The 24435-nt window shown below is 44.8% G+C and overlaps 1 protein-coding gene across 2 annotated transcripts in view; it reads right to left on the reverse strand.

Annotated features, from left to right (window-relative positions):
• Window positions 1-24435, reverse strand: part of ECSIT (ECSIT signaling integrator) — a 354144-nt gene that overhangs the window by 207119 nt on the left and 122590 nt on the right. The gene's annotated exons all lie outside the window — the stretch shown is intronic.

Below are 24435 nucleotides of genomic sequence, written 5' to 3' on the forward strand. Positions count from 1 at the left end.
AACTTTGGTGAGTCCCACTAGATCTTTAGAAGAAACAAAAGTTACATAATTATCATAATGACAGAGGAGATGTCTCCTTCCGTTCTTCAACAGGCAGGTGTTAGGATCGAACCACGGCCACTCCAGACTTTGGATCCATTGTTTACGCAACCCCCTTACCCATAATCCCCTGCTGCCCATCTGGTTACCTCTGAGTTTACCCAAGCTTTATCTAATGGACAAAGAAGCCTTTTCTCAAAATCCCAAATTAAAAAGATTTAGCACGTTAAACATGTTCTGCTCTGGAGCTTGAACAGCATATGAGCAAACTAGGGGGATGGATGGAGGGAGGGAAGTTGAGGAAGGATAGAAGTAAACACCACAGATCTATTGTTATGGTAAGTACCTAACTTTCATATCTGATGAGGTTTCTTCCATCCATTCCTCAATGGCTGGGAGAGAGTCTTCAGCTACTGAAACTCTTGGGAGGTCTCATGAAAGGATATTCTGCAGGACAGCTGAACCAAAAGCAACCCTGTCTCTGGAGGCTTTCTAAATTTATTAGTACGGTGAACATGGCAATGCACATCCAACCAAAAAATGCAGCATGCACTCTTCTTTGTTGGTATAATTCAAAAAGAAAACTGGAAGACTGATAGACTGACTAAGCAAATTTTCTATAACTACATTTGGAATAAAGGAAGGATTAGTTCACATGGTCACTCTATCCTTATGAAAAAACAAATAAGGAGATTTGAAAGATAAGAACTTAAGTAACTGCTACCAGAAATAAAGTTTTTCAAGCTAAAAATTTATGTCTACAGTGGCTGCCAGTTCAAATGGAGATCTAGTCAAAGACAATGGTGATATCCCAACGAGGAGCAAGAGCTCTAAGGAGAGGTCTGAAAAGGAAGGTACCCCTGAGGAAATCCTTAGATAACTTAAGGGGAAGCAATACAAGATGAATGCTTGACATGGCTGCTATCTGAGCTTTAAAGAGTAGCTGGGCCTTCTGTGAAAAAGGAAAACCAGAAAATCTAAATAGCTAGAAAAGGAGCCAAAAAGTGGTCTACGTTTCTATTAGTAGCCCAAATTGAAAATATTTTACACTTGGTTCTGTAAATCTTTCTAGTATAGGGTCTTTGTGCAGAAGTGAGTATGTAAATCACCTGGGGGGGAGAGCCTGGACTGTCTGGCCTTAAATGGAATTGGATAAACCAAGCAGTCAGCCTGAAGGGCTTGAAAGTCTAGGTGAGAAAATCTGGACAAGTGAGAGAGAAGATATGAACTGGAATCCAGAACCCAAGGCCGGCTTTCCACATGAGGCCAGAGGAAGGGAAACCACATTTACCAGAGCAGAATGGGGCAATAAGGATGACTCTGACCTTCCTCACCAAGGTTTCTGCAGGAATTTCAGGATGACAGGAGTAGGGGGGTGTACAAAAGCCCGGGGAACCAAATGGGGGTCACAAAATCCCTCGGAGACACCCCCTCCTGGGAGACTACCTACTGCATTTTCTGTTGTAAGGGGAAACAAAGACATCTCAGTATGGTTAACCACAGCAGCAGAATATTTGCTCCGCTACTGTCAAACTGAGGGGCCATTCTTGAGGGAGAATGATAGACCTGCTCAACCTATCCACTAGAACATTGGATTTCCCCAGAATTTGTGTTGCTACCAGAAAGTAGTGAGAAGATAAATATCGGCTACATCAAACTCTCATACCCTCTCAAAATAACAGGTACAACATATGTTCAGACTTGCTTGCAGTGCCAGACTACCAACATGTTGTCTGTCTGAATGAATATCACTCCCTGGAAATCCTTCAATGCCAGCAGGACTGCCTTCACCTACAGCATGTTGATATGAAGACTAGCCTCGGAAGGCGAACACTTGGTTTGGACAATCTGGCCCATGTAGTGCCCCCCTCACCCTAGTTGGGAGGCTTCTGTGGTCACTGTGGCCTGGGGAAGAAGCAGGACGAAGGGGAGACCTTGGGAAACCTTCAGGGACTCAAGCCACCATTGTTATGTACATTCTGCAAATGTTCATGAAAAGTACTTGGAAATTCATGGGTTACTGCCTGACAGACTACTGAAATGAAAAAGGCGTCCACTTAAGAACTCTCGTGATATCTGGCAAGTGGGACCAGGGTAATGGAGACCAACCATAGACCACAGGTTGCATAGAATCAATCCTGCTGGTGGCATCTGAAAGGAAATAATTTCCAAGGCCTGTTTACAAAGGGTGTCAATCCTGTCCTGTGGTAGTCTTGCTATTTGTCATTTCATATCCAGGTGAGCTCCTATGAACTCTATTGACTGAACACGGAGAAACTTGGACTTGACCAAGTTTATTGTGATGCCTAGTCAGGTGCAAAGTTGCTACAAGGAGTTCCTGGCACTGATAAAAAAATGCCTGATGGTTTTGCAGTGATGAGCTAGTCGCCCAAGTATGGGAACACTTGGAACCCTTGCAGTATGAGGTAAGCTGTGGCCACCGCGAACATCCAGGGGACTGTGGTGGGATCAAAATGCAAGGCTCTGAATTGGAAATGACAGGCTCCCAGCCAGAAGTGGAGAAACCTTCTGGAGCACCTGTACATCTTTATGTGGTTGTACGCATCTTGAAGGTCTATTGAGCACATCCAGTTATCCTCTCTCAATATTTTTTTATTTTATTTTTTATTTTACATTTGTTGACCAGGCTAGTCTAACTGGATATATTTCCATTTTCAGTGGAGGCCTGGGGAGAAAAGCTCCAATAGTAACACACCAATTTATCTCATGCATAATTAAACAAAGAAAGGAAGTTAAATTACTAAAAAATCACCATGAATGAGAAGAGAAGAAAAAAATTACACTTAATTCTAATAAATATACAATATAGGAATAGTCACTTTACATTATGTCATCTGAGTTAATGTACATTATATACAAGATTAAATTTATAAGTACAATTAATTTACTAGTGATTATAGGTACTTTAGGAGGGTAAGGAGTTTTGAAAGGAGACAGTGAAAAGGTAGCAATAGTGAAAGCAGAAGATTAGTCAGGGTTACAAGAGGGGCATAGCCAGTGTGTTTTAAGATGTTTCTTAAGCCTTTGTTTAAAGAGTGTAAGACAGGGTAGTAAAGTTAGATCAGTTGGCAGCAGGTTCCAGTTTTTTCCAGAAGTGTTGGAGAACAAAGAATCACCAGCCAGGTTATTAGACTTGATTATGGTAGCCAGGAGTTTGCTAGAAGAGCGTAAGGAGTTCAGATTACTATAGGAGGTAATTAGGTGAGAAAGTACAGGAGTGTTGTAAGGTTGGTAAAATAACCTGTGAACAATGGTAAGTTGGGAAAGTGTCAATATATTTTTTTAGTTCTAGCCAGTCTAGTTGCTTTAAGTTCGGACAATGGTGAGTTTTAAATGGATTCCCAGTGGCAAATTTGGCTATATTATTATAGGAGTTAGCTAGTTTGGCAAAATTATTTTTTAGGTTAGTGTAAATGGGTGAAGCATAAAGAAGGGTTGAGATTAAATGGGAGTGGGCAATTGTGGTTCTGGCTGTTGGAGTTAAAAAGGGTTTTATTCTATACAGAGAGCCCAATTTTCTATTAACTGATTTAATGGTGTTATTAATATGGTTATTAAAAGTAAGGTTATTGTCAATTGTGACTCCTAGCAGTTTGGTGGTAGTGTCAGGGGTTATAAGGGTGCCATTTTTGGATTTGATTGAGAAATCTATCGGGGGGGGACGACTTACTGTTAGGTGTAAAGAGTAAGAGCTTGGTCTTTTTGGCGTTCAAAAGGAGGCAACGTTTTAAGAACAAAGCCTCAACTGCGCTAAATACTTTCTGGGTTAGAGAATGTAGTTCATTTGTGGATTTGGCAGAACATATGAGCGTAGAATCATCAGCATATTGAATGCAGGTGGCATGAGGGATTGCTACATAGAGGTCATTGATGAATAATAAGAAAAGAAGAGGTCCTAGAATGGAGCCCTGAGGGACTCCAAGGGAAACTGGCAATTGGGAAGATATCTTATTTTTCCAGAGAACTGTTTGTTGTCTATTGTTAAGGTAGGATTTGAACCAGAGAATAGCCTTAGGGTCTAGAGAAAGGGATTCAAGGGTGTTTATGAGTAGGGGATCGTTAACTACGTCAAAAGCTTTTGACAGATCAATAAAGAGTGCTGATGAGAGGATGTTGTTATTACGGTTTCTGTTGATGGAGTCGGTGAAAGATAGGAGAGCAGTGGTGGTACTATGAAAAGGCCTAAAGCCTTGTTGGCAATTAGCTAGCATGTTGTGTTAAGTAGTCCCATTAGCTGACGGTGAATGCATTTTTCCATTACTTTTGCTAAGGGTGATAAGAGGGCTCTACGCCTATAGTTGGAATAATCATTAGAGTTACCACTTTTATGTAAAGGGATTATGTGTGAGATTTTCCAGATGTCTGGGATTATTCCCTCTTTTATGGTTCTATTTATGAGGATGGATATAGGATAGGCTACAGATTTATCTGCTATTTGCAAGTATTTAGATGGTAACTGGTCAGCAAAAGGGGTACAAGGTATGAGTTTTTGGATGGAAGAGGTTGAGATGGGTTGAAGTTGGAAAGATGGTAGAGTGTCATTTTTAGAGATAGAGAAACTAGCATTGTCTGTGGATAGTTGACGAGCTAGTGATTGTATGGCGTCTGTGAAGCAGGTATTGAAGGCGTTTGCAGTTTGTTGGGAGGTATTAATATCAGCTCCTAGTGGGGATGGAGTACTAGTGTGCCCAGGGTGTAGGAGTCTATTTATGCTTGACCAGAACATTTGTGGACTACGGTGGGTTTTCTGTAGTTTACAATAGTAGTTCTTTTTGTCGGTGAATATGGGCTTTTTTTGTAGTATTTCTCAACTGTCTAAAGGTATGTTGCTCAGAGATAGTTCTGGTAGCTCTGCACCTGGCCCAGGATTTGTTCCTAAGCAATATCATTTGTCTTGTGTCTTTTGACAGCCAGGGGGCAGTTTTGGACCTTATTCTAATAGACCGTTTGGGTGCGTGCTCATTTAGGATTGTTAAGAATTTAGAGTTAAAATATTTAACAGCTTCTTCAAGTGGAAGAGTCTTTAAAGGATTCCAGTTGCAGGCGTTAAGTTCATTTTGGAAATAAACACGGTAAAAGTGTTTATTGGACCGTGAGGTTCTATAAGTGGGGGCGTTTGGAATATAATTTTTACGTCTAATAATGTAAGTTAAGGTATGATCACTTGCAAAGTAGGAACTTTACTTGACTATGTAAGTTTGTTGTTGTTTATTAATAAGAATCCAATCCAAGATACTCTCTTTTTTATTTGGTTTGTTTATTCTAGTAGTGGTGGTGAGTGACTAAATCTATGAAGATTAATATGTGAAGAAGAGTAATCAGTATTGATACACTTCCAGTCGGTATTAAAATCGCCTAGTATAATTGTTTCTTGTGGATAGGCAGTAGATACCCAGCTTAGACGATTCTCTATTGTAGAGATATTATGTCCAGGAGGTAGGTAGATACAGATGATGTTAAGGGATTTGTTAGTATTGAGTTGTAATTTGGAGATAAACACTTCAGCCTTACTATCTTGGGGTGGGATATAAGGAAAAGAGGAGATCTGCAGTCCAGTTTTAAAGAGAAGAGCTACTCCACCACCCTTACGTTTAGTGCGGTCCAGTCTCAATATATTATAACCTGGGGGAATTACCTCATTTTCCTTAGTTCCAGGTTTTAACCAAGTTTCTGTGAGACAGAATATATCAAAGGAATGAACATCAAGAAGGGCATGGAGATGGGTAACTTTGTTGTTGATACTACGGATATCAAGATGTCCTATTAGTAAGGGGTTGGAGAGACTGGTCAATGTAGGTAGGGTCGATGGAGTGCTGCTGTGTTATTCCAATGGACATATTGCTTGGTACTGGGTTGGGGTGGATATCATCATATTTTAAGGTTGGAGCTTTTAGCCTGGAGACTGGGTTGTAAATATAGCTTGTTAGGTATTTTAGCTTCCTTACAGTGGGGTTATGGAATTTAGTGTGCAAGTGTTGGTGGTATTTGGCTAGTAGATAACATGGTGTGGATGTGTTATTTATAGGAGTATGGGTAAGGGTATTGTTTTGAAAATCTGTGTGTTTTGGAGAGTAGTTGAAGTGGTAGTAATTTACTGTTTCAAATGAGGTAAGGAGATATGCTGAGGTGAGGACAGGTAAAAGTATGGCTATGAGTATTAACATAAGTAGGACAGGTTTCTTTGTTGTGGGCATATTACTACTATTACTTGTGCAACTGTAGCATGGTTCCCTGTACAATTAGGAAAGAGGTTGAACAGGGATGAGGGAATAGAAGGAATTAAGGTATAATGGAGTGTTAGAAAGAAAAAGAAAATAAAGGAAGTAGGTAGGAAATAATATTGAAGGTGGAGGTATTTGAGCTAGTTGGATGAGGAGAGGTGTGGTTAAGTTGTATAGATTGGCCAAGGCATAGGATAGGGTACAGTAGCAGAGGGGTTGTGGCTAAGGAAGTATAGATTTAAGACCAATGGGGGTGGGAATTGGGGGTACGGTAGGGGAGCGGATTGAGCCCGCAGGGCAAACTGAGCGGAGTAGAGCCAAGAAGACCAGTGCAAAGGAAAAACAGAGAGGTAGGGAGGTGAGGTCTAAGTAAGGTATCTAAGCTGTTAGGGACTATGAAGTAGGGGAGTAGAGAGCTGAAAAAGGGTAAAAAGTAGTGGCAAAGTGAAAGGTAATGTAGGTGACTGAGGGAAAAAGAGTCAGAATCTAGTTTAATAACCAAGGCTAGAATGCAGGGTACTACTGCCCTCTAGTGGTCACTCTAGGTACTATCAAATAAATGCTCATTAAAGTAAAATGAGTAATAGTGAGGGCAATAGGAGAAGACAGAAGAGAAATAGAAATAAGTCTATAAAAGGAGGAGGGAGTGTTACAACAGGGAGGTTAATTTGGGAGTATAGGGGATGTAGTATACATGGCTATAGCTGCAGGTTGTCCTGGCAGGGAGCGTTTGCTTACACAAAACAGAGACAGGATATTGTTCAGTTAAGATGGAAGTATGTGTATATTATATCTTACAAATAAATGTTCCTGTTTCTCAAAGGCAATACAGTACAGGGAGGACAAGGCTCTAATTCTGTACTGGGAGGCGGTAACAGAAACTTTGCTGATGACTAGGATATCTCAGGGCTTCGGACAAATAGCAGGACACGGAAGCTGGGGGGTTTCACTAGCAGGAGGGTTGCAGGTTCCAAATAAATGTTCCTGTTTCTCAAAGGCAGTACAGTATAGGGAGGACAAGGCTCTAATTCCTGTACTGGGAGGAGGTAACAGAAACTTTGCTGACGACTAGGATATCTCAGGGCTTCAGGCAGACAGCAGGACACAGAAGCTGGGGGGTTTCACTAGCAGGAGGGTTGCAGGTTCCAAATAAATTTTCCTGTTTCTCAAAGGCAGTACAGTATAGGGAGGACAAGGCTCTAATTCCTGTACTGGGAGGAGGTAACAGAAATTTTGGGAAATAATGGGAGAGGATTACATCATGACTATCTGGAACGTCATTTGTCTGACATACTTATTTAGATGACTGAGGTCCAAAACTGGCTTGAGGTCCTATTCTTCTTTGGCACTAAAAAGAATCTTGAGTAAGTTCCGGATCCATTTTCACCTGGCAGGACCTCCTGGATTGACTCAATTATCTAGCAGCTTTTTTATTTTTAGAACTGATGCTTTTCTATGGCAACATGGAATGTTGGGGAACTTTCTTGTAGTAGGGGTAAAATGGAACGGGGACTGAATAGCCTCTTGTTATGATCTTCTGCACCCACGTTTCTTGAGTAATGGATATCCAGGCCTTGGGGCTAGTGACCCTTAACTGCCTCCACAGTGCTGCATTTGGGCAACCATTTAGGAGTGCTGGTAAGGCCTTTCAGAGAACAGACTCAGAAGCCCCGATTTTGTGGACCACCTCTGCTGTGGGGGTGGCATCCGACATTAGAATTCCCCCTTCTGCCCCCTGGGAGCAGACTCCAGAAGTGTCAGGATAGAATCCTTGGGATTTTCAGAACCATAACTTCATCCCTCACTTCTGGTTCCTAGAAACATACCTTGGGGGGGGGGGGGGTACAGAACCATTTCCCTATGATAGAAAAGGTATTTCCATCTTGCTCACTTCTGGAGAGCATCTCTTATTTTATGCCAAAAGAGTGCTGAACCATCGTAAGGGACATTAACAAAAGATGACTTGAAGTGCTCTGCAAAGTCACACAAGCTCATCTAAGCACATCCCCTTACAGTTATACAGGTGCCTGCAGCTCCTGAGGCACCCTCAGTCAGGTTAGAAATCAGGTATATAGATACATTTGAAAGGGACTGGAGGGTAGCCGACTGCAAGTCTACAGACTTCTCTGTACTCTGCAGAAATGGGCCCTGAAAAAGACAAATTTGAACGCTACTTCAAAAAACTCTCTGTAGAAACATGTCACTTGTACAAGGTAGTTGAAGCATAAATCCACCACCAACATGGAATCAGTGGCGGGACCCTTACTCTAATGTGGGCAATCTTTGGTACCAGGAATTTGTCAGGCTTGCATAGGAATGGTTCAGCCATGCTCAGTTCCTTCTATGACCACTTCATGATACGGTCAACCATCTCACCCACAGAAGGGAGCACCCAAAATGTAGCTGTGATGGCCCTGAAAGCCTCAATAAAAGGTGACTTCTCCTAGAAAGAGTTTTGGAGGACCATCCATCTTTCTGTCTCAATAGTTCAAGGCTTTCTCTGAAAGAGACATCTTCAAGAGGGATCTTCATCGAAATCAGTGTCTTTGGTTAACAATTCCTAAGGGAAGTCAATGTGCACACATGCTTCAGATGAGCTTCTACTATGGGATGCTCAGAAGAAGACTTGGAAGATGGATGGAAGACCTAAAAATTGACTGTGTAAGCTTATTAGGGCAGGCTGACCCAATGGGACAGAATGGGCAGGATTATGGTCTAAGTGCATCCTACAAGGGATGGACTAACTTGAGTAGAGAATGGAAATCCATTTGCAAGAAAGTACAGTTTTGTACCTACCATAAATGTAGATGTCCGATAGATATGCAACTGCAGTCATAACATATGGGTTGTCCTGCCTCAGGCAGCCCTCGGTCGTCCGAATTCCAAAGTCTGGGTCCGGCGTCGGCTGGTGTCGCCTCCTCTCCGACGTCACAACGGCTGGAGTATAAAGGCATCGGCCGACGACATCTTCTTCAGTGTTTCTTGCCCCAGATGCCAGGTCCCTCCTAGGAAGGCTAAAATTGGTGAATGGATAAACAATTCCAGACATGCACAACAGTAATAAACAGATACACCATAGGAGAAGGAACAGGGGGAATGGACCCATAAAGAAATAAAAGAGGGGAAGGAGGGAGGGAAAATCCGACTGCAGTTGCAAATCTATCGGACATCTACATTTATGGTAGGTACAAAACTGTACTATGTCCTTCAAGAATGCAACTGCAGTCATAACATATGGGTTGAATACCATAGCCAAGCTGGGGGTGGATGGAGCTAAGAAAAAGATGGTGTAGCTAAAATGCCCTGCAGGACTGCCGAAGCAAAGCCTGCTTGGGATCTGGAGTATAAAGGCAGGTTGTAGTGTTTGGTAAATGTATGCACGGAGCTCCATGTAGCAGCCTCTAGAATGTCCTTTGTAGCCACTCCTCTTAGGAAAGCTGTGGATGTGGCTATAGCTCTGGTGGAATGTGGCCTAATATTGGCTGGCACACTTTTTCCATGGTAAGAATAGCAAAATCTGATGCAATGTCCAATCCATTTTGAAATTGTTTGCTTGGAGATTGCTTTTCCTTGTCTTCCAGCAGCATAGGCTACAAACAGCTGGTCAGACTGTCTGGTGGCCTTAGTTCTGTCCAAGTAGTAGCGTAGTTGCCTGTGTATGTCCAAGGTATGTAGCAGTCTTTCCCCTCTATTTTGAGGATTGGGGAAGAAGGTAGGAAGGTGAATAGCTTGATTTAGAGACACCCTGGAAATTACCTCTGGCATGAAAGAAGGATTTGTTCTTAGAGAGACCCTGTCCTGATGAAAAATGAGGAAAGGAGGTACTGCCATGAGTGCCTGTATCTCCGAGACTCTTCTTGCTGATGTGACCTCCAATAGAAAAAACGTTTTCCATGATAGAAATTGCATCTCTGAGGTTGCTGCTGGCTCAAAGGGAGGAAGAGATAACTTTTCCAATACAAAATTGAGGTCCCATGCAGGTACTGGTTGTTTTCTGGGAGGCTTGATATTCTTTATCCCTCTCAGGAACTGTCTTAGCAAAGGATATGAAAACACTGGTGGATCACAATTGTATCTTGCTGAGATTGCTGAGGCATTAATCTTTAAGGAAGAATATGAGAGTCCAGAATGAAACATTTCTGCCAAGTATTCCAATATCTGAGGTATACTCAGTACTGTTGTATCCTGACCCCTGTTGGCAGCCCAGATGCTGAATCTCTTCTACTTGGCTGAATAGGTTTTTCTGGTGGAAGGTCTGCGTGCTTCCAATAAGATGTCCTGAACTGCCTTGGAAAGAGTGGAAGCGGAAGGAGTTAAGGTATCCTCCAGGTTGTCAGATGTAATGTTTTCAGGTTTTGGTGAACAGTCCTGTAGTTGTGTTGTGTTAGGAGCAGGGGCCATAGGGGCAGAGGCCACGGTTTGGTCCGAGTTATGCTCAACAGCAATGGGTACCAGTGTTGCTTTGGCCAGTCTGGAGCTATCAAAATGCCTGTTGGTTGTTCTGCTTTGATCTTCAGGATCACCTTGGTCAACAGCGGCAGAGGAGGAAAAGCATAAATTTTCAGGGAATTCCAGCTGAAGGAGAGAGCATCCGTTGTCCAGGCTACAGGATGGTGAGTCCTGGTACAGAACTTTTCCGGGTGATGATTCGTGTGAGACTCAAAGAGATCTATGTCCGGTCTTCCCCATGTCTTTGTTATTTGTGAGAAAATGTGGGGATGCAGCATCCATTCGTGTGGATCTCTGCTCAGCTTGTCCACCAGTACATTGTCCTTGCCTGGCACAAACAGGGATTGCAGGTGTATCTTCAGATTCGGTGCTTTTCCCCAAAGAATCATTGTTAGTCTGCAGAGGGGGTATGAATGAGTCTCTCCCTGCTTGTTTATATACCACATGACCGTGGTGTTGTCTGTCCTTATTAGTAAATGCCCTTGTTGCAGTGATTTTTCGAAACTCTCGATTGCATGTATCACTGCCAACATCTCTTTTTGGTTTATGTGCAGATGTCTTTCCTTTGGTGTCCATTGACCTTGAACGCATCTGCCCTCAATGTGCACCCATGATCTGAGGCGTCTGTTGTAATTATTTGACCTGCTTGAGGACTGTAGAAAGACATGCCTTTGTTTAATTGACTTGCTTGAGCCCACCACAAGAATTCTTTTTGCAGACATGGAATAAGTGGGATTACGTCCTCTTGGCTTTGGCTGTGTTGGGACCATAAGCTTTTCAAATACCATTGCAGCTTTCTCATATGAAGTCTTGCCAAAGGTATCAGAAGAATGCATGATGCCATGAATCCCAGGGCCTGCAAGAGTTTCCTTGCAGTAAGCTGGGAGAGCTGTGCTAGGCCTTTGAAGTACTCTGGTAACTGCTGTTGTTTTTCCTCTGTGAGGTAGGCCATTTGTGTTTGTGTGTCCAGTTTGGCTCCTAAGAAAATAATCTGCTGGGATGGCAGTAGTCTTGATTTCTGGATGTTGACTGTGTATCCCAAGGCCTGTAGTAATTGCATGACATAGTCCAAGTTCTTTATTAAGGTTTGTTTGTTGTCTGCTTGTATGAGGCAGTCGTCCAGGTAGGGATATATGTGAATTCCCTGGAGTCTGCAGTGTGCCACTACTGATGCCAGGCATTTCGTGAACACTCTGGGCGCAGTAGATAAGCCAAACAGCAATGCTGAGAATTGATAATGCTCTGTCCCTGCAAGAAATCTGAGGTATCTTCTGCAGCTTTGTCTGATTGGGACATGCAGGTATGCCTCCTTGAGGTCCAGAGTGACCAGCCAAGATCCCTTGCCCAGCATGGGAAGGAGTTGCTGCAACGTCAGCATTTTGAACTTTGGCACAATGAGAAAGGTATTTAGAATAGACAAGTCCAGTATAGGCCTCCATTTGTTTTCCTTTCTTGGAACAAGGAACAGTCTTGAATAAAATCCATGGCCTTGTTCCTGAGGAGGTACCTTTTCTATTGCTTTTATACTTAATAGCTTTGAAACTTGAATGAGTGCCTCTGCCCTTTGATGGTGTGGCAGGTTTGGCATGCCTTGTCTTGTAGGTAAATTATGGAAGTGGAATCTGTAACCCTTGTCTATTAAATCCAGAATCCAGTTGTCCTTGGTTAAGATATGCCAGTTTTTTGAGAATAAGGATAATTTTCCGCCCAAGGGTGCTTCTCTCTGAGCCCTTATAGGCAGTATGAAAGTCAAGTCATTGTGATTGTCCTTGTGGTGCAGCTGTACTGGCTGCAGCACTTCTTTGATTTGTAGGTTGCCATTGGCGGCCCCTGTAGGAGCCTCGGTATTGCCCTCGGCCATGCCTGTTCTTTCCCCTTTGAAACTTGTCCGAGTCTGGGAAGGACCAATTCTTTGAAGGACAGTTTCGACTGAATCTGGGTGGCTGAACCTGGAGGAAATCCTTGGCACTGACTTAGGTTTTTCCTCAATGGACTTCAACACATCTTGTGCATTAGCACCAAAAAGCTTCTGTTTTTCCAGAGGTGCATCAAGTAACTTTACTTTGACATGGTCTGGCAGTGGCTGATCTTTTAACCATGCGTGTCTACGTATCACAGCCCCAGTCATAGCTGCCCTACATGAAGCCTCCAATGCATCATAACCACACTGAAGAAAATAAGAAGTTATGTACCTACCATAACGTTCCATGTTAGTTGTCTTCTCTCGCCTTCTTTCTTGCTTGATGGGTTCGGAGCCGATCCTCGGCCCGACTGCACTGCTAAGCTCGAGAGTCACTTTTACCAGCTCGAGGCAGCCCCATATCCCATGATGCAAGGCGGTAAGTACCCAGATCTCGTTTGATGACAAAGGGCAATAGCACCAAGCATAAATACTTCCCAAAGGAAGAAAGAAAGCCTACAGGATGAAAGAAGGACCAGTTCTGAATGGTCTTCAGCATAACAATCTCTTGTAGAAAGGTCTGTCCAGGCCTGGGGAAGGAGGGAGGGTCAAGAAAGAAGGCAGAGAAGACAACTAACATGGAACGTTATGGTAGGTACATAACTTCTTAATGTTAAGTTGTCAATCTCGCCTTCATTCTTGCTTGATGGGACCGCCCCTAGCACCTCTATCCTGGGTGGCTCAACGGAACAGACTCTTGAGGACTGTAGAGACAAAACTGGCTCTGTCCCTGGAGGCCAAGTCCAATTTGTAATGGGAAACAAAAGTATGAGGAGTGGCCCAAGTGGCGCTGCACAAATAGTGTCTAAAGGAAGTCTAGCTTGAAAGGCTGTAGAAGTAGCTAAGCTCCTAGTTGAATGTGCTTTAGGTTTTGAGCACAGCTGTTTTCCCCTGAGCAGATAAATTTCAGAGATGACAGAAGACAGCCATCTAGATAAGGTCACTTTAGAAACAGGAAGGCCTTTCCTGTTATCTGCATAGGAAACAAAGAGTTGATCGGATTTCCTGAATTGTTTAGTTCTGTCCAAATAATATCTGAGTTGGCGGTGGACATCAAGATAATGTAATTTTTGTTCCGATCTGTTTGAATAGTTTGGAAAAATACAAGGAGTTCAATGGATTGATTCAAATTAGTTTTGAGGCGACCTTAGGCAAAAAGGTCGGATTAGTTCTCAATGATACTCTGTCCTTGTGAAAGACCAAATAGGGGGGTTGAACCGAAAGAGCTTGAAGTTCAGACACCCTCCTGGCGATGTAATAGCTACTAGGAATAATGTTTTCCAAGAAAGAAATTTTAGGGAGCAAGAAACAGCTGGCTCGAAGGGGAAGAATCAAGGATGTCAGCACTAAATTTAGATCCCATTGAGGAGGAGGATTCCTGATTGGAGGCTTTAGCAGGAAAATTCCTTTCAAGAAGGCTTTACAAAGCCTATGGGACATGATATTGTGATCTGCGATCCCGACATGAAAGTTCGAGATAGCAGCCAGTTGAACTCTAACTGTGGAAGAAGAGGAGCCTGCATGAAAAATCTCCGCTAAGAAGTCCAAAACTGCCTGAACTGGGGCAGTGAAGGGATCGATATTCTTGGCTTTAGCCCAATAAGAGAAACGCTTCCATTTGCTTGTATAAATCCTCCTGGTAGAGGATTTTAAAGAAGCTACTATGATGTCTCTAACAGGGTTAGAGATCAAAGGAAGCCTGGCTAAGGAAGGAAGTGGAGCAACCATGCTGAGAGGTTGAGAGAAGGGATAGACCGGTGCAGCTGACCGGATTGGTGAACCAGAAGATCTGGCACTGGGTCCAGATGCCATGGCTGCACCAAAAGGTGACGATGGAGGAACGGAAACCAAATTTGTCGAGGCCAATAAGGAGCAATGAGAATCATTTTGGCTCTCAAAATGGTAGCTTTCTGGATAACCTGAGGGATTAGAGGAAAAGGAGGAAAGGCATAAAGAAGTCCCTGGGGCCAATCCTGGGTCAGAGCGTCTCTGGGGGGATGGCCTTACAGAGGGAAGAGAGAGAAGAAGTCTGGGCATTTGCTGTTTTGGGGAGTAGCAAAAAGATCGCAACATGGGCGACCCCATTCCAGAAAAATCTCCTCCACTATAGATTGCTTGAGAGACCACTCGTGAGGCATGAGAATAGCTCTGCTCAATCTGTCTGCTAAAATGTTGGTTTTCCCAGGGATGTGCGTTGCTACCAGAAACCGATGAGAGGAGATCGCCCATTGCCACAGTCTGAGCGCTTCGACACAAGGGGTAGGACTTGGTTCCGCCCTGTTTGTTGATATACCAAACTACAGACATGTTGTCTGTGTGGACTGCAATCGTCCCTACAGGAAGAGAGTCGTTGAGGGCTTGCAACGATAAAAGCACTGCTCTCATCTCTAGGACATTTATGTGCAGGTGGTACTCGAACGGTTGCCACGTCCCATGAACCATCCTGCCCTGATAATGCCCCCCCCCACCCAATCAGGGAGGCATCCGTGGTGACAGTGGCTACCGGGGATGGGGGTACAAAGTGTCTGCCTTGGTGAATCTGGGGAGAAGTGATCCACCAAGCAAGATGATTTTTGCAAATCTGTGTCACCAGAATTTGGTGACGCATTGGAAGTTGTTGGTAAGACCACTGAGTGAACAACATCCACTGAAGAAGGCGCATGTAGAAGCGAGCCAGGGGAAGAAGAGTAATGGCCGCAGCCATGAGACCTAATACTTTTAGAACCATTCTTGCCTGTACCTTCTTGTTGGCTAGAATGATCCTGACATGACTTTGAATGTCTGAAACTCTTTGGTCCGTAAGGGTAGCTGACATCCGAACAGTGTTTAAGTTTGCGCCTATGAAAGTAATAGACTGGCAGGGCAATAAGGATGACTTTTCGAAGTTGATCGAGATGCCCAAATGAGAACAAAGATTTATTGTGTAATCCCTGGCTTGAACAAGCTGATGCCTGGTGGTGGCTGACAGGAGCCAGTCGTCGAGATACGGAAACACCTGGAATCCTTGACGTCTCATGTGAGCCGTGACCACTGCCATGCATTTGGTGAACACTCTGGGGGCTGTGGTGAGACCAAAGGGCAGGGCTCTGAACTGGAAATGACTGGACCCCAGCCGAAAGCGGAGAAATCTCCTGGAGCGGCTGTGAATTTTTATGTGATAGTACGCATCCTGAAGATCTATTGAGCACATCCAGTTGTCCTTCTGCAAGAAGGGCAGAATCGACTGAAGAGTGACCATTCGAATCTTGTCTTCCTCACAGACTTGTTGAGTCTGCCGAGATCCAATATTGGTCTCCAGTCTCCCGTCTTTTGGGGACCAAAAAGAACCTTGAGTAGATTCCGGCTCTGAATGGTCTGTTGTAACTGGCTGAATGGCTCTTTTTGCAGTAGTTTTGAGATTTCCAACTCTGCAATTTCCCTTAGACCGGTGGTACGTCTGGAAGGGAATTTGAGGGATAGAAAGGACTTTCCTCGAAAGGAATTTTGTAACCCTCGGATATGATCGACTGTACCCATCTGTCTTGAGTGAGAGAACGCCAGGCTTCTGGGTACAGTGATAGTCTTCCCCGACTGCCTCCAAGGAGGGACAGCCGGGCAACATCTCAGGGATGCTGAAAGGCTTGTCAGAGAGACTCTCTGTTTCCCTGGTTTTGTGGACCCCTCTGCCTCTAGAGCGGCGCCTGTTGTTGTTACCCCTCTGCCTCTAGGGGTAAACTGACCACGTGAATCCGGCGTGACTCCTTGGGATTTGGAACCACATTTTGCCACCCTTCTGTCCTTTGGGATAAGGTCTAGAAGGGGTGGAAAAACGGACTCACGGCAGAAAGAGTTTTGCCGTCCTGCTCACACCTGGTCAACGTTTCCTTCACTTGAGGGCCAAACAGAGCTGACCCATCAAAGGGAGAGTTAGTGAAGGACGCCTTAAAGGGATCTGCAAAATTACATAGTTGCATCCAGGCTTGGCGTCTAAGAGCCACACCTGTACCTGCGGCCCTACTCGCTCCATCAGCAGCATATGATATAAGCCGCATGAAGGAGTTTGCAATGGAGTTAAGGGTTCCTAGCTGCGAAGCAATTTTTTCCTGAGCCCCCGCAGCTGTAGGATCCTGCACAACTTCACCTAGCTCCTTAAGGATATCCCTTTGAAGTCTGGTGAAGTGACAAAGATAGTTCAGCGAACGCATAGCAAAGTTCGCTGAAGAAAACATCCGCTTACCATATCTATCCATGGTCCTAGAGTCCTTATTAGGAGGATGGACAGGTACGGAAGGATCTGCAAGTTCCTTCTTGGTGGCAGCCGCCACCACCATGGCATCAGCGGGACACCTTTTGTAAGCAATTGCTTGTCCGACGGGGCAGTAATAAATTTAGAAGGCCTCCTAGGGACTGGCTCTACAGAGTCAGGAGCAGTCCACGCCTTTCGAGCAATAACCTGCATAAGGGGGTCGAAAGGCGGAGACACCCAGGAGGTGGAGGGCCGAGATCCAAACGCCTCAGGTATACTGACTCATCCTCAGAGGGATTGTTGGTGGGCCAGTTTCCCTCTGTCTAAGGAGTTCTAGGATCTCTGAGAACCAGACATCCTCAGAGGGGATCTTGGGGATCCCTCTGACTCATCTAAGTCAGTATCCAAGTGATAGACTCGGGAGTCCACGTGTTTCCTCTTACAAGTCCTCTTCCGCGGAGGATCACCCGACAAATCAGGAGAATCCTCAGAAGAGGGGGATATTCCCAGTGGGGAAACCTGAGGCGGAGGATCTCTGGGTCCGGGAGCAAGAGAAGTGGCAGAGATGTCTACAGGCACTATAGAGGGAGGAGCTAAGGGAACAGACTGCTGGCTGAGTCCAGAGGCCAGCACACTCTTCATCACCTCGAAGGCTCCCCTCCCAGGGAGGTCCGAGAGAACCCGCTCCGAAGAACTAGGAACTCCAGGACCCACCGAAAAGGAAGGCTCCGAGGCAGATGTCGGAGCCGAGCTCACCAAGGCCGAGGCTCCAAGGGGAAGAGCGGGCTCGGACAAGGGTCCGATGCCACTCACCCCTCGGAGGAGACCAGGAAGCCCGGCCACCGAATCCCTCTAAGGAAGTTCTCAAGAGGAGATAAGAGTAGAGGCTGAAGGAGCAGAAGGGGGTATCTGTCCCTCAGCCGTAGCAGAAACTATTCCCAAAGAGTCCAACTCCAAACTCTGGGGTAGAGTCAAGGAGGAACTGCAATGGGTGTGGACCAACAGTCGCCTGCTGAGACGGACTATGTAGCATTTGGGCCAGTGCCTGTGACTTAGTAATCTACTGACCACTCTCTAAATCATGGTCAGAAAGCCTGGATGACCTTGAAGATCGGCTCCGATGGCTCCGCCCGAGAGGAGAGGAAGCCGAGCCGAAGTATCGGCTCCAAGGAAGGGGACCTAGACCTCTTCCTCGAAGGAACCATCGGAGCCGATGAAACCACAGAAACTGTCGGAGCCGACAACTTATCGGCGCCGACAGGTAGCTTCGATGCATCGGCTCCAGCCGGAGCCGATACAGCCACAAAAGTAACGGTGTCGGAGCCGATCGGAGCCGACATCGATGCCTGAGCCACATGGTAGAGGTATAAACTTTTTTACCCCATCTCTCCATAGACCTAGCTTCCCTATCCGCTGGCAAAGGATTCTTGGCAGTGGAGGTAGCCACTCCCTTGGGACCCTGTGAAATAGTTTCTAAATCCACGGAGTGGGCCTTAAAGAGATGCTTGTGAGTGTCAGGGACTCTGTAATATGTCTGGCTTGACAGGAGGAGGGGGGAGAGAATCAGGGTTAGCACTGGAGTCGGAGAAAACATCATCCAAAACATCCATCACAGGAGGAATACCTAAAGGTCTGTGCTGGGGAAGCTTTAGGAAGGTACGTAGTCTTTTCCTGGAATCAGAGAATTCCTGACCTTGCCATTGGAAATGTTCCCTCATTGAGTGAAGGACTTCACCAAACGAGAAATCCTCTGGAGGAGAGGCAGAGGGAATTGATTCCTCAGCATCAGAGTCTTCATATGCCTGGAAGGATTCTTCTTGAATGTCTGAATGCTCAGAATCCCCAGAGGCCTCATCTGAAGAGAGGTTTTCAGTCTGCTCAGTTCTAGGCCTTTTCTCTGCAGGAGGCAGAGAACCTCTGTCTGGGTGAGGCTGAGACCCCCTGATAAGGGAAATAAGGTCTGCAGCAAGAGACATTATCTGTTTATCAAAGGAGGGGGCCTGGACAGCAGGTTTAGGATGGGCCTTGGCCTGGCTGGCGGCCTTAGCACGTGCAAAGGCCTTGATGGACATAGATACAGGAGGCCTAGCTGCCCCACGTGCAGGAGTGACCTTGTCCACCGGAATGGTGTCAGGTAAATCAAGAACTTCGGTTTCCGGTGGAAAATCAACAACCGGCACCGGAGAAGTCTCTGGGACCGAAGAGACGAGTTAACGCTGTGTCGTCGGCCTGGAGCGGTTGAATTACCGCTTCCACAAGGACCGAAGCACTAGCGGAGGGTCTAGGAGTAGTATCGGTAGAGGACGCCGGCCGAGGATGCCGGTCCCGGTCCTTCCGTTTTTTGGAAGATTGAGCTGTCGGTTGATCCGACGGCATGATATACGCAAAGGATTCGCCGAAAAAGTCTTCAGCAAATTCTGCCCGGCGCCTGAGAGTGCGCTTATTAAAGCAAGCACAGGCAGCACAGGCCGAGACGTCGTGGTCTGGGCCCAGGCAAGGAAGACAGTAAGAATGGAAGTCCTTATGAGGTATTTGTTTACCACAAGACAAACAAATATTAACTTTCTCAATTTGTTCTGACATCGGCTGAGGCAAGAAAAAATGTTCCCCAACGGGGTACTTGGCTTTTAGATGACTTTGGTACTGAAAACACAGGAGCTGACAGACCGGCACTTGCGAACTGCTTCTGCTTCGGGAACCACGCGGCAAGAAAGACCGAAGAAGATGGCGTCGGCCGATGCCTTTATACTCCAGCCGTTGTGACGTCAGAGAGGAGGAGACACCAGCCGACACCGGACCCAGACTTTGGAATTCGGCCGACCGAGGGCTGCCTGAGGCAGGACAACCCATATGTTATGACTGCAGTTGCATTCTTGAAGGACATGGGGGAGAGCACTTTGTCGAAGGCTTCAAATGCCAAAACCAAGAGAGAACCTAAAACCATTCCAGACAAAGCCAAAGCTTCCACTACAGGCTGATCCCACTATACAGTCTGGTCTTGCTCCAAAGCAGATGCTGGTGCCAAGCTGCCTAGTGTCAAAATTCTGAAAAGAGATGGCTCCAAAAGCTTTCAAGTCTCTCCTTTCCCCCTGGCTCCAGCACCATGATGCTTCTGGATTCAAGCCAATCTGAACCAGTCATATCAGAGAAGCCACTGGAGTTGAGATGTCTAGGTCTTCAGATCCAATATGGACAAACCCTGGGTAAAACTCAGATCCAGAGGGCCCAATTATGAGGGGCAGAACACGTTCAAAAGCAACAGTAAGATGAGGGGAAGGGGCCATACTCGTGGGTCCAACTGTGGCTGTAGCAAAGAGAACCCCCAATTGGATATGGGTCCTGAGGAACTTCCTCATCATTCTACCCATTTCAGCTTGAGATAGACTCCTCGTAGGACTATCCTGATCGGAGGGTTGAGGCAGCGGATGGGGGCCTGCAAGGTCAATGAAGAGTCCTTTCCTGTAGGAAAGGCTAACACAGTCTTGCAGAAATCTGCTCTGGTGAGGACCTCCGCTCTGGTCTCCAGTAATAGAGGAGTATTAAACTTGACAACTATTGGAACCAAGACAGAGGAAGGATCCAAAAATTTCAGAAGTCTTGGCTCCAGACCAAGGAAGCAGAAGAACAGTTTCATAATCATGTCTTAATCTCTTTGGATTTTTCTTTTTCATCTGGTCCATCACTACTCTTTTTTTTTTCTTATGTCTGTCAGAAGGCTTTTTGATGGAGGAGGAAGCCCCAGAAGCAGAATGATGAGGAAGGGACCAATCTCCTGCAAAGCAGGGAGAAAACCCTTCAGAAAAAGCTTGTTCCTATGTTCCATGATGACCCGAGGAACAAAACAAGCACAGATGGAGGCAGTTCCGAGACAGTACGTACATTTAGTGTGTGAATCTAAATTTGGGATCTTGTGCCCATGGGCCACACATGTTAAGCCAAAAGGTTTGTCGGCAGTACTGGAGAACACCAAAAACAGCAAACACAAAAAACACAACAGTAAAGCTAATGATAATATTAAAGCCAATCATAGAACTTGTTCTAAATTCTACAGTAAGATTAATGCAGAAAAGCTACTGCTATCACAAAACGGCAGAGAAAGGGCACCAAAGAAAAACAAAGACGGCCAAGAAGATAACTACTAAATTTAAACTATTAAACTTTCGGTAAAACGAGGAAGAAAAAGGAAATTAAGTATGAAAGAGAGAAAATAATCTCTAAAGGATTCAGAATCGTCAAAAAAGGCTTTCACTTAGCAACACTGAGTCTGAAAAGTGGAGATCATGTTTGAATCAAAACGAGTGGCAATCATCATCTCAGGTAACTATAGGCATCAGGGGATTTTGGGTAAGGGGAGGAGCTCTAAGTTCTGGATCCAAACTCTGACATGCCTAAAATCATATCTAGGTCAAATCTGAATACCCAACCACTGAGGAATGGATGGAAGAGACATCATATCCCTGGATATTAGTGGAAAAGCATAGAAAAACATTCCCACCCATGGAGATCAGAAAGTATTGGTCTTACAGGACTGCTTGCAAGAATCCCTAGAGCAGAATTTCTTTAACTGTCTTATTTAGGAGGAGAGACAAACAGATCTATTTGCAGTGAAGTGTTCCTCACAGTCAGATCAATTGAAGGACTCTGGGTGTAGTTCCCATTCATGAGGGTCTATCCTGGTCCTGCTCAACTTGTCTGCTACAATGTTTTGCTCAAACAGTATACAAGAAGCCCAGAGAGTCAAATTGAGTGGAGTTGCTACTCCCCCAGGCTATTATGGCAAGTCTAAAAAAGAGGAGAAAGATCTGGTACCTCTCTTGCTTGCTGATACAACCACATTGTTGTGAAGTTGCCTGGGACTGATAACCTGTAGACGTACTGGAGCCCAAGGATGATTTAAGGCCTTTAGAGCCCTGAGCACTGCCAACATGTCTGATATTTATGTGCTTTTGTGTGTCCTGTTTATTCCACAAACCTTGCATTTTCACCCTTTTAAATACACCCCCATCAAGCAAAGTCTGAGGCATCTGTTGTAACACACGGAAGGAGTCAAACAGGAGGGGAAGGGAGACATGGGTGGACAGAAAACTGGTCTACCCTCTACAGTACCTCCCTCCTCCCAAATCCCAGGAATGGGATCTGAAAAGATAAAGGGTGATGATGCCAAAACAAGATTCCCTTGGAGGTACCACAGAATTTCTCTCATGTAATGTCTGGCCAATGGAATCATGTTAATCGTAGTCATCATGAAACACTGAATCCTGAGAAAATCCCTGGCAGGTTTCTGAGAGAGTACCCTGTCTAGAGGAAGAAAAGCCTTTCCTAGCACATAGCCAGAAGACTTCCAAAGAAAACTATTCTGTGGAAATGGATGAGAGACAATTTCTGTACATTAACTTAAAACCCCAGACTTACCAAGAGATTCTTGACACGTCTGTGGCGCAACAGGTAGCACATTCAATTGTGGTGCAGAAGAACACCAGGTAGATGTACTGCTGACAGTGCACCATAAGGGGGATGTTGCACACCTTAGAGTGTCATCCTTTGGATGAGACATTAAGCCAAGGTCTCATCTGCTTGAGTTGGTGGTAGCTCAGGTGGATGTAAGAAACCCCACAGCACCTATCAAAAAGAGTAGGGGGAAGTTCCCCAATCCCTTAAATTTCTCCAAATGGCATAAATACCACCTTGAGTTTCCCCTGAAAAAGTGCTACTAGCCTAGTGGGAATAACAAAGGATAAATAAAATAATATCAGGAATCTAAAACAATTAAAAAAAAAGATAAGCGTTTGCAAGATAATCATCCAAATGTGGAAACATGTGAATGCCTTGAAGTCTGCAGTAAGCAACAACTGCAGCCAGACACTTTTGTAAATACTTACGGTTCAGTGGATTGTCCAAAAGAAAGACAGAACTGATAATGTTTTCCACATATGGCTTACATTATGAAACTTCTGAATTCTTTACAAATAGGAATGTGAGAACAGCACCTTCTAAGTCTAGCATTGCCATAAAAATGGAGAGGAGAATGAATAGCAAAAAGGTTTGGAGGGATAACATTTTAAACTTTGGAACCCTGTCTCAAAGTTCCCACAAAAAAAAAAAAAAAAAAAAAAAAAAAAATCACTGAATTAAATCCTTTGCTTGTCTGATTCTATGAACCGCTGAGACAACAAATGCTCCAACACGGGATGAAATACAGGATGCAGCAGAACAGGCTTTGTAGGAGGTTACAGGTTCATAGGAGATTACTAGGCTAGTGGCCCTAGAGCCTTTACAAGCCTAGCCATGTTAATCCCTAGTATCTCCATTTGTTCTTTTTGGGTAGTTTGCAGAATGAATTTATGAACAGAGAGGATCTGTGATCAACACTGGCTACCCTGTCCATGAGGGACATGGGTGTGACCCCAGGGGTGAATCTGTGGTCTTCCATCCAATTATTTAGGTTGCGTTTAAACAGGGTCACTGAGGAAATCTGTTTTATGTGAATAGAAAGTCTATTCCAGAGAATCAGCAGTCTCTGGGAAACATATCTGTCTCTCCAGCATGTTCTGTTAATGTCAAAAGCTAGGTTGAGATCCCTACAGCGAGTGACTCTTGTGCCATTTGACTTGCAGAAGTGCAGCATTTCCATTACAGCAGGGTTGGAGATTGCCCTATAGGCCAGGCAAAAGTCACCTCTCAGCAGCCTACAAGATACAGAGTAAAGTGACAGGGTTTTCAGCCTGTTCATGTAGGTCATGGTTTGGAGTCCCTGTATTTTCTTAGTGAGAAACCTCTGAGGTTTGCCCAGCTGCTGCAGGTATCTGGTGAGATACGTGCAAAAAGGTGATTATACTCTATTTAGTGGTCTGATGAGGGTCGATTATAGTGGAGTTACAACATCCCTTGACCTGGAAGCTATGCCCTTGCTTATGATGTACGCAACGTAGAAGGCTTTACTGTGGAAACGTGGTGGTCAAAGTTCAGATTGCTATCAACCTGTATAACCAATTCTTGCACCACTGGGTTGGAACTCAGGGGAGTGCTGTCAATAATACAATTTGTAGGGAATTCAGGTGGGGATAGGGGGGTGAAGTTTGCGCTTAATCTGTCAGCTAGCAGACTGGTGATATCTTATGGTGTAGTATGAGTGATCCCATCTACAACCAGTCTGGCACATAGCTGGGCATTGGATTTTAGACTTGGGATGTAGTTAAAGAATGCTTTATGATTATCCTTGGCTAGGGATGCAAGTTTAGTTTAGTAATTTGCTTTAGAAAACTTTACAAGATTTCTGATTTTCTTGTTTAGGGCTTAGGAGGGAACTCTTCCTCTGCAGAGTGCTATCCCTCTTGCTTTTGGACAACAGTTTCTTCCTCTTGTTATATAATATGTTTACCCTTGAAGTCCTCTATGATGGCTTGTTTTTACGGGAACACCTGGTTTTGATACGGTCAGGGACAGCAAAAGTTACCCAGTCGCTTAAATGTTTATACAGGGATTTGCATACATTTCTGCATAATTATCATCAATGTCTGCGA

This window comes from Protopterus annectens, chromosome 9.part0 (assembly GCF_019279795.1).
Source record: "Protopterus annectens isolate FY-2018-M chromosome 9.part0, PAN1.0, whole genome shotgun sequence".
NCBI lineage: Eukaryota > Metazoa > Chordata > Ceratodontiformes > Protopteridae > Protopterus > Protopterus annectens.